Source organism: Sus scrofa, chromosome 9, assembly GCF_054392235.1.
Source record: "Sus scrofa isolate SSC_HxYL_T2T_F1_AM1 chromosome 9, Sscrofa_HxYL_maternal_Yorkshire_Landrace_v2.0, whole genome shotgun sequence".
Classification (NCBI taxonomy): Eukaryota; Metazoa; Chordata; class Mammalia; order Artiodactyla; family Suidae; genus Sus; species Sus scrofa.
In genome coordinates, this window is record NC_139391.1 from 1,466,242 (window position 1) to 1,476,032 (window position 9,791).

At 41.5% G+C, this 9,791-nt stretch overlaps 1 protein-coding gene across 5 annotated transcripts in view; it reads left to right on the forward strand.

Moving 5' to 3' along the window:
- OR10A3 (olfactory receptor family 10 subfamily A member 3) overlaps positions 1-9,493 on the forward strand; it is a 93,403-nt gene extending 83,910 nt beyond the window's left edge. For 2 of the 5 annotated variants that reach the window (XR_014814496.1, XR_014814497.1), the window contains exon 2: positions 5,057-9,493. The gene's annotated coding sequence lies outside the window, so the exon portion shown is untranslated. Of the gene's footprint in view, positions 1-5,046 lie in introns of all 5 variants that reach the window. The other 3 variants (XR_014814498.1, XR_014814499.1, XM_084974957.1) reach the window with 2 other exon arrangements.
- The last annotated feature ends 298 nt before the right edge of the window (positions 9,494-9,791 follow it).

Genomic DNA, 9,791 nt, shown 5'->3' on the forward strand with positions numbered 1-9,791 from the left:
ACACTGGATCCTTAATCCACTGAGCGAGGCCAGGGATTGAACCCCTCTCCTCATGGATACTAGTTGGGTTCGTAATCACTGAGCCACAAAGGGAACGCCTATGTACATTCTTTTCCTCCTCCTGGCTCCCATCATGTTCCATCCCAAGAGACTGGGTAGAGTTCCCTGTGCTATGCAGTAGGACCTCATTGCATATTCATTCAAAATGTAATAGTTTGTATCTACAACCCTAAACTCCCTGTCCATCCACTCCCTCCCCCTCCCAGTTGACAATTCCAAGTCTGTTCTCCAAGTATGTGAGTCTGTTTCTATTTTGTAGGTAGGTTCATTTGTGCCATACTTTAGACTCCATGTATAAGTGATATCATATGGTATTTGTCTTTCTCTTTCTGACTGACTTCACTTAATATGATAATCTCTAGTTGCCTCCATGTTGCCACAAATGGTATTATTTTGTTCTTTTTTATGGCTGCATAGTATTCTATTGTGTATATGTACTGCATCTTCTTAATCCAGTCATCTTCTGATGGACATTTAGATTGCTTCCATGTCTTGGCTATTGTGAACAGTGCTGCAGTGAACATAGGGGTGCATCTATCTTTTTGAATAAAAGTCTTGTCCGGATATATGCCCAGGAGTGGGATTACTGGGTCATATGGTAGTTCTGTATTTAGTTTTCTGAGGTACCTCCATACTGTTCTCCATAGGGGTTGTACTGAGTTACACTCCCACCAACAGTGCAGGAGGGTTCCCTTTTCTCCACACCCTCTCCAGCGCTTGTTGTTTGTAGACTTACTCATGATGGCCATTCGGACGGGTGTGAGGTGGTACCTAATTAGAGTTTGATTTGCATTTCTCTCATAATCAGAGATGTTGCACATTTTTCCATGTGCCTGCTGGCCATCTGTATGTCTTTGGAGAAATGTCTATTTAGGTCTCCCGCCCATTTTTCAGTTGGGTTGTTTGTTTTGAGTTGTATTTGAGGTGTTTGTATGATTTGGAGATTAGGCCTTTTTTGGTTACATCGTTTTTCTTGTGTGAGAAATGTTTCACACGTGGAGTATAAAGAAGAGTGTAAAGAATATTCATATAACTATTACCAAAGCATCGCATTTGAATAATGCTTTTAAATAACCTGAATTCAATTATAATTGAGGTCTCCTGTGTGCCTCATTGAAGAACTTTAAGCCAGCGCAGACATGAACAGACCTGCATTTTGAAAGGATCTTTGAGAAGTTGGGGAGTAGAGAATATACATTACAAGGAAGCGAGAGTGGATGCAGAGATTCTGGTCAGCAGACCACGGAGGCCATTCAGGGGAGGGGTGTGGAGGTGGGGGGGCTGGGTGGTGGCAGAAGGGGCAGGGGGAATAGGCAGATTGGGGAGCAATGAGGATGCAAAAGGCATGGGTAGGCGTGATGGCTCAGTAAGGGGGGTGAGGATATGGAAGAAGATAAGGCCCAAACACTCTCTCAAGGACTGAAGTCCTGTTTCTGGGGAACGTGATCCACCCTGGATGGTTATCCAGCCTAAAGGTTAATCCTCCGTCCTTAATGATAATCTCCAGAGCGAAGAAAAAAGTGCAGTCCAGCTGGAATGGAGACAGAATAAGCTGATTGTTGGCGGCAGTACAGTCAGCTTATGCAGACTTAAAACATTTCTGGATCAACGCCAACCTCTTTTCCAGAATGGTTGTCGCAGTTTATATTCCAGTGTAAGCTGAACGTTTTGAATGGGGTAATGTCCATGAAACCTTTGGCTTCTATTTTGGATGTGTAGGCGTAAGCCCTGTCTCCACGTGCCACGTCCTTCTGCCTCGAGGTCTGGGTCTGGGCCTGTCGCACCCGTCGGGCTCATCCCTCAGCCTTTCGACGTAAAAGACGGTTCCTTCAGCTGTGGGAGGTTCTCTCTGACTCTTGCCTCGCCTCCACGTTCTTCTTCCTCGGATCCTTTTGGAACTCCTCTTAAATAGGGGTTGAGTTTCTAGGTGTACCTTTCATATATCAACTTTTCTCCTATGTTTTCCAAGTCTTTTCTCTCTGTGTTGCTTGTAGGGGGAGAATGACTCAGTCCACTTTTGTAGCCCCCCAAGTCCTTCTCCAACCATGTTCCTTCTCTTAGCCCATCCTGTTTCTTACCAACATGTTCAAATAGTTTTTCAGTGATTGTAATCTGAAGTATTTCATGTAGAATGGAAGCATCATTTTATAAAAATGTGTGATTCTATTAATTGAAGTAGTAACATCTTTTTGTCTTGCGATATGTTTTATTAGGCATTCGCTCTTCTATTTATGAAATTGGGTTCCTCTTTTTCAAAGCACAGGTTTCCCTTAACACCTGGTGCTTCTTGCTTGTCCTCTCATCTTTGGGTTGAAAAATCCCTGTTTACTTACCTGTGGATGTGGTTTCTGGTGAATTTCCTTTTATTGTTCGGAGGCGCAAAACATGGTGTGTCAGTGGTTTTTAAATTTTGGGCCATTGTTGGTGCAGGACTTCTGTCTTGGTTTTTCTACCCCACCTGGAAAACTATCCTGCGTCTCTTCCCAGTGTGCAGTCACTGCTCCAGTCTCACAGGAAGTGAGGTTGCAGAAGCAGGGGAAAGAGGACTGGCCAGCTATCGGGATTTCCTCATTAAGTGTTCCGATAATCACGAATCACTCACTGACTCCAAACTACTGAGTTCTGCTGAACCCCTCTTGCTCTTCTGCTTATGGTTTTATCTTGGGGCGTTCCCCATATTTTTCCCCCATCATTTTAATTAGATAATAATATCTGCAAAAATGATCATTTTGGTCATTTGACTTCCTCGTGTTAGTGGTTCCTTCTTCATTGTCATTCCTGACCCTTGCCTCTGCACACGACGTTGACTGGGAAGGGACCTCAAGAACACAGCCTCTGACCCACCTGCCGTAAATGGGCTACAGATATGCCGGGGTGGCCAGTTTGATGACTGCTGCTCCTGGCACAAGTAAAACTTTTTATAGCATTATATCATCAACATGATCTTTTCCAAGTAGGGTATGACGTGAAAAAGATCGCAAAATACTGCTCTAGAATGGTGTGAAAGATAACCTCTTTCTTAGAAAAATTCTTACAAAATGGCATATAGTATCATTTTTTTATTTTAAAGTTTTCTTGTAGTTGATTTACAACGCCGTGACCATTTCTGCTGTATAAAAAAGTGATTCGGTTACATACGTACACACATCCATTCCCTTCAGATTCTTTCCCACACGGATGATCCTGGAACATTGGGTGGAGTTCTCCGTACTCTCTTTCCATCTCCCGCAGAGCACAGGTGCCGGCCCCAAACCCTCAGTCCCTCCCTCCCCCCAGCCTGTACACTTTGGTAACCATAAGTTTGCTTTCAAAGTCTGTGAGTCTGTTTCTCTCCTGCAAATAAGTTAACTTGTATCCGTTTTTTTTTTTTTTTTTTTTTTTTTTTTTTTTTTTTTTTTTTTTTTTTAGATTCCACATCTAAGTGATATTATATGATGTTTATCTGTCACAACTTCCGTAGGATCATATTGAATGGAGTGAATTATTTTTATCTTTGTTTATACATCTTTTCCTCATTCTAATTTTGTGTTTTCTCCTCTGTCTTCCTACACCGCTTTCTTTTCTTTTTAAAAAACACCTTCCTTAGGGGGGCCAATTATTGGTCATTTCAAAGAAGTAGATTTTTTTTCCCCTTTAAGTTAGGTATACTGATTTTCTGTAATTCATCAAATGCATACCTTTATATGCTTTAGCTTATTCTACTTCTCTTGCTATATTAGTCTTTTATAGCCCTTTTGATTGAATATTTTATTTTGTAAATCATTCTCATTTAAAAATAATTAGCGTTAAAACTACAGACTTTCTTCACATTAAACAAATAGTTACATGCCATGCTTTCATTTGATGACAATGACTCATGTCTAATTACGCCATAAAAGCTTATTTTTAAAAACTCAAGTCGTTTATAACTTTTATTTATTTCCAAGTGCTTAGAACCTTTGTTTTTCTTTCTGTTATCAATTTTTAGTTTTATTTCAGTGAGTATTGTACTCTGTGTGATTTGTAGTTTTTGAAATTTATTAAGATCTTTGTAGCCTAATATGTGATCAACTTGTGTGTGTTCTGGACATTTGAAGAGCATCTGTATTCCTGCCAGGATCTAAATTTAAGCACAGACATGTTACATGGATGCGGTCACACGTACACTCAGTGGTTCCTGCTTCGTCCTAATGTCCATGAGTCAGTCCACTTGACCATGTGCCTGCTGCCACCTGCTGGTCCTGCAGGAGCTCAGGTGCCTTGTCCCACTGTTGACCTCCAGACAGCCTCTCTGAGGGTCTTAGCTGGACTTCAGTGCCTCCTCGAGGGTTGATGCACTAGCAGTGAGGCCTTGATTGCTGCTGGCACCTGGATAGCCTGGACACGTCGAGACAAAAATGGATTCAGGTGGAAAGATTCTAGAACTGTTAGCAAGACTTGCTGACATTTTTATTTCATAGGCTGTGGATATTAGGAGGAAGGAATAATTGAGAATATTATGGGAACATACAACATGACACGAACATATCTATGAGATGTAAACAGACTCACAGACAGAGGACAGACTCGTGATTGCCAAGGTGGGTTGGAGAGGGATGGACTGGGGGTTTGGGATGAACACATGCAAACTGTTACCTATAGAATGCATAAATAACAAGACCTGACTTTATCACACAGAGAGATATATTCAATAGCCTTTACTAAGCCATAAAGGAAAAGACTATGGAAATAATATGTACATATACACATATATATGTATAACTGAAAATAATATGTATATATACACACATATATGTATAACTGAGTCTGTACAGCAGAAATTAGCAAAGAATAATGAATGATTTATGAGTATTATAGAACCAGCCAGCTTACAGAAAAAACTATTTGAATAGCTCTTTTTAGTTGATTTTCTTGGGATTCATAGGCATCATCAGAAATAATTATAATTTGATCTACTTCTTTTCAACATTTAATCTCATAAGTCTGATGACGGCTAACATTTCGGAGACTTTTCTAGGTCTCAAGGAGTAAGAGAAGCCCAGCTGAGGCCTCTCTGTCTGGGGTATTTCCGGTGTGCTGGCATCGTGGAGAATGCGAACCACCAGTACTCAGCTCTCTTCCCAGAGGTCAGCTGAAGGGGACGTGACTGGGAGCCAGGTCGCCTCTAAGAAGCTTCCTTCGCATTAGGGAGAATGTCTCCCCAAGCAACCCAGAGAAGACTGCGGTTCCCTCGCGCTGGAGAAGAGCCTCCGGAAGATGTGGCTGTTGGTTGACCTGAGGGCTAGACCTTGGCTCTTACACGCGCCTCATCCCTCCCCTGTCCTTGGAATGTGGGTTCTGCCCCCTGTTTCCACTCTGCTAACATAGGATCAACTTATATGAGGGGCTGGTGCCAAAGACCAGCCCTGAGAAGCACCACGCTGTTGAGACCCTCTGGATGATGTGCGGGACTAAACCCGAGAGTCTCCTTGGCAGCTTTCACGATGGTGGCGCCTATGGAGCCTCATCTGTAAGTTCACGTGCTCGTGAAAGCTGTCACCTGCCCATCTGGAGTGGTCCGCCTCTTTCTTTGGCCTCCCCGAGCCGTTAGGTACGAGTGCTAGTTGGTGAACCAACCCTGGCCGGTTTTGCATCACCCAAGTCCATTCGCTCTCAGGGAGAGAAGGCACGGCCAGGGGGTATGGGAGACAACGGGGTGAAGGAACCCATCACCAAGGTCTAGGGCGGGCTGAGGGGGCCCGCGAAGCGTGTGGAGATGTTCAGAGCCCAGTAAAAGCACTGACGACAAGTGAAGCTAGTCACACCCTAGACAGGAGATGGTGAAAAGGAGTGAGTGACCAGGGATCAGCGAAGGCTGGAGCCGCAGCGCTGGGACAGAAGGTCGCCTGGCAGGAGTGCCACCTGTATGGGACCAGGCACCGCCAGAACCATCACACCAGGATGGCCAGAACTATCGTACCTCACCTCTCTCTCCCTCCTCTGCCTCCTCTGCTGCTGGTGCCTGAGACTGGCTGGACCCACCAGAGAGCAGAGGCCTAGGAGCCTGAATGATTGACAGAGAGAGAGAGTGTGTGTCCACAGCCCCCTGGCACACAGAGCAGAGCAGAGAAGGTAAGAAGAGACTGCAGTGAGGTCGTAAAGTGAGCACCCACTGCGTACATGGGTTCTTGTTCCAATTAGCTGGGGCCGGAGTGCAGGATATATTTTATGTAAGACACTGTGTTAAAAATCATGGGACCTGAGGCAGAAGAATCAGCCCAGGACTGTTCTCTGGTGGGGGGATTGTGGATATGAGACATTAGCCAATAGAGATATAATCAGAGTTAATTTTTATTTTAGGAGAACTCTGTGGTTCTATATTAGGAACATTTACCTCTCACTTCTCAGCAAATATGTTCAAAACTTTCATTTTATTTTTAATTGGCTGTTTTTTTTTCCAGCATGTAGAACATTATAAATTACATTGTTAAACTGTCATGTTTACCTTCATGATTCTGACTTTAATATTATATTAGAGAAATGTTATCCTACTCTTAAGGATTATAAATTTCACATAGTAATCTGGTATTTTGTGGCTTTCCTAAAAAAATTGTATTGCATTATTTATTGTAATAGCTATACATACCCATAACTTTATTTGTGCCTACGTCTATCAGTTTATAAATATTTATATCAGATATAAATTCACACACGTATATACATGTATTTCTTTTCCACTTACCTGCTTATTATCTCCCTGGGCCAGTATACCACATTATTTTCATTATTACACTGTTAATCGTTATATTTTAAATCTAATAAAAGAAACTTTCCTCACTCTTTTTTTCTGATATATGCATACATACACCCCAGTGTTCATTGCAGCACTATTTACAATAGCCAAGATATGGAAGCCACCTAAATGTCCATCAACAGAGGAGTGGATCAAGAAGATGTGGTGCATACGCTCAGCCATAAAAAGAATGAAATAATGCCATTTGCAGCAAGATGGATGCAGCTAGAGATTCTCATACTAAGTGAAGTACGTCAGACAGTGAAAGACACATAGTATATGGTATCACCTGTGTGCGGAAGATAAATAAAAGGATACAAATAAACTTATTTGTAGACCAGAAACAGACTTAGGCTTTGAAAAACTTACTCTTACCACAGGGGACAGGTGGGGGACTGGGAGGGATGGACTGGGGGGTTGGGACTGGCACATGCACACTGGTATTGGCATGATTGGCCAACGGGGACCTGCTGCAGAGCACAGGGACCTCTACCCGGTATTCCGTGATCATCCATGTGGGAAAAGAATCTGAAAGAGAGCGGATATGCGTATATGTGGGACTGGGTCACAGCCTTGTAAATTAACTACACTTCAATAAAACTTGGAAAAGAAACTTTCCTTCCTCTTTTTTTTTTCTGCTTAAAATTATTTTGCAAAATTAACAGAAATTACTTGTACATTATTTTAAAAAGCTAGAAAGTACAATAAGAAATATAAACACGGAGAATACCCATACTCCAACCTACTTAGAAAAATACTGACAGTATCTAGTTGTAAGCTCTTCCATTCCTTCTTTTTTGTTTACAGTCTTTCTAAATTTTATGCACACATATTTTTATTTAAATGATCGCATATGTACATGTACTGGTCTGAATCTTTTTTTTGCTAATATAAAATGGAACACGGGCATCTTTTTATGCAAACACAGGTGGCATTCCATTGTGTGGATGGTCCTGAATTTATTTGTATACCCACCTAACAATGGGTCATTCGTTTCTTTTTCTTTTTTTCACTATTTTACAGAATATGGCAATGGATATTCTTGTCCTTTGTGTTAATTAGGTTTCTCCAGAGAGCTAGCTTTCCTTCCTTCCTTTCTCCCTTCCTCCCTTTCTCTCTCTCTCTCTGTCTTATAAAGAATTGGCTCATGTATTTTCATGGAGACTGAGAAGTCCCAGATCTGCAGTCAACAAGCTAGAGACCCAGGAGGGCAGATGGTGTGAGCTCTAGGGAGAACCAGAAGGTGTAAGAACCAGGAGAGGTGATGGTATATGATCCACTCTGAAAACTGGCGTCAGAAGAACTGATGGCTCAGTGGGAGCCTGAGAGGAGGACATGATCAGTACACAACCTCAGCACAGGCCAGAGGAGTCCTCTCATTTTGGGTTCCATTCAGGCCTTCAACTGATAGGATGAGGCCCACCCACACCAAGGAGGACAATCTGCTTTCTCAAGCTACCATCTGAATATTGCTCTCATCCAGAAACAGCCTCACAGACAAGACACACTCAGAAGAATATTTGACCAAATATCTGGGTCCCCTGTGACCCAGTCAAGCTGGACATGTAAAAATAACCATCACAAACTCATATGACTTTAATTCCTAGAACAAATTCTTAGAAGTACAATTGTTCTGTCAAAGGAAATTCTATTTTCAGCCATGATAAATGCTGCCAGATTACTCTCTAGAGAAGTTTCATTCCTACTGTGTAGGAAAATTCCCTTTCATCCGGTCTCACCGGCACTGGTGGTTTTTATTCTTGTTTTAAATATTAGCTAACCTGATGGGTGAGAATTAATAGTTCAATTTCCACCAGATTTCCTGGGTATTGGGCCTTTGAAATCCCTCATGCTGTCCTGCAGGAAATGGAGTCCCTCTCCTGGTTTGTCCTAAGCACTTTTTCATAGGCTAGTTGTCCATTTGCATACTTAACCAGAGAAATTTCTATTCGTATCTTTTGGTTATTTTAAAATTGAGTTATTCATCTTTATTTTTCGGTTATGAGTGTTTTTTGTATTTTCTGGATACAAGATCTTTATGGTATGTGATTTGTATATATTCTCTCCTGTTCTTTTGTTGTCTTTTAATTTTATTGATAATGGCCTTTGATGCACAAAAGTTTTAATTTTGATGAAGTCCAACTTATTATTTTTTTATTTATGGCTGCTTTTGCTTTAGCTGTTGTATCTAAGAGACTGTTGCCTAATCCTAGGTTGCAAAGGCTTGCGCTTGTGTTTTCTCTTAAGATGTCATAGTTTTAGCTCTTGCATTTAGGTATTTGATTTATTTTGAATTAATGTTTGTCCAGGGTGTGAGGTAGAGGTCCTAGTTCATTCTTTTGTATATGGACTTCCAGTTATCTAAACCTCATTTATTGGAATTTTATTAAAATTATTTAAATATCTAAATTGAATAGATGAGAATTCTGTATTATAATATCACATTTTCTCATTGCGGAATATGACATATGATCCCATTTATTCATTGTGAGGAGACAGCAAATATAGAGTCTTTTTTGATAAATGAGGAAAATAGTGATGTAACAAATATTAGAGTTTGGCCGATAAAGGTACTAAAGGGAGCTTACTGCTGTTCAGCCTCCTCCTCTGCTGTACTTTTGCAACTCAAAACCGTGTGCTTGGTTTAGTTTTTGAATTAAAATGTGAAGCAATACATAAAAATGAAAGTGTATATACTTTGTGACTTAGCAATTCTGCTTTTAGGGATCTTATTCCAAAAGCATTCATTTTCCAGCCATTTACTGCAGCAATATTTGTAATATAAAAAATTACCTGTCTGTGGGCAAACGATTAAATGAACTGTGGTACTTCCATGTTATGGCCCATGTCCTGTGTCACTGGGATCGCTTGGTCCTCCCCACCTTCCTGCCTTGACGCAAAGGACAAGAACATGCATCCTTTAAAGAGTGTGGGAAGGTGGTTGCCACACGTCCCTCCATCGCCCGATGACAGGCGGCGG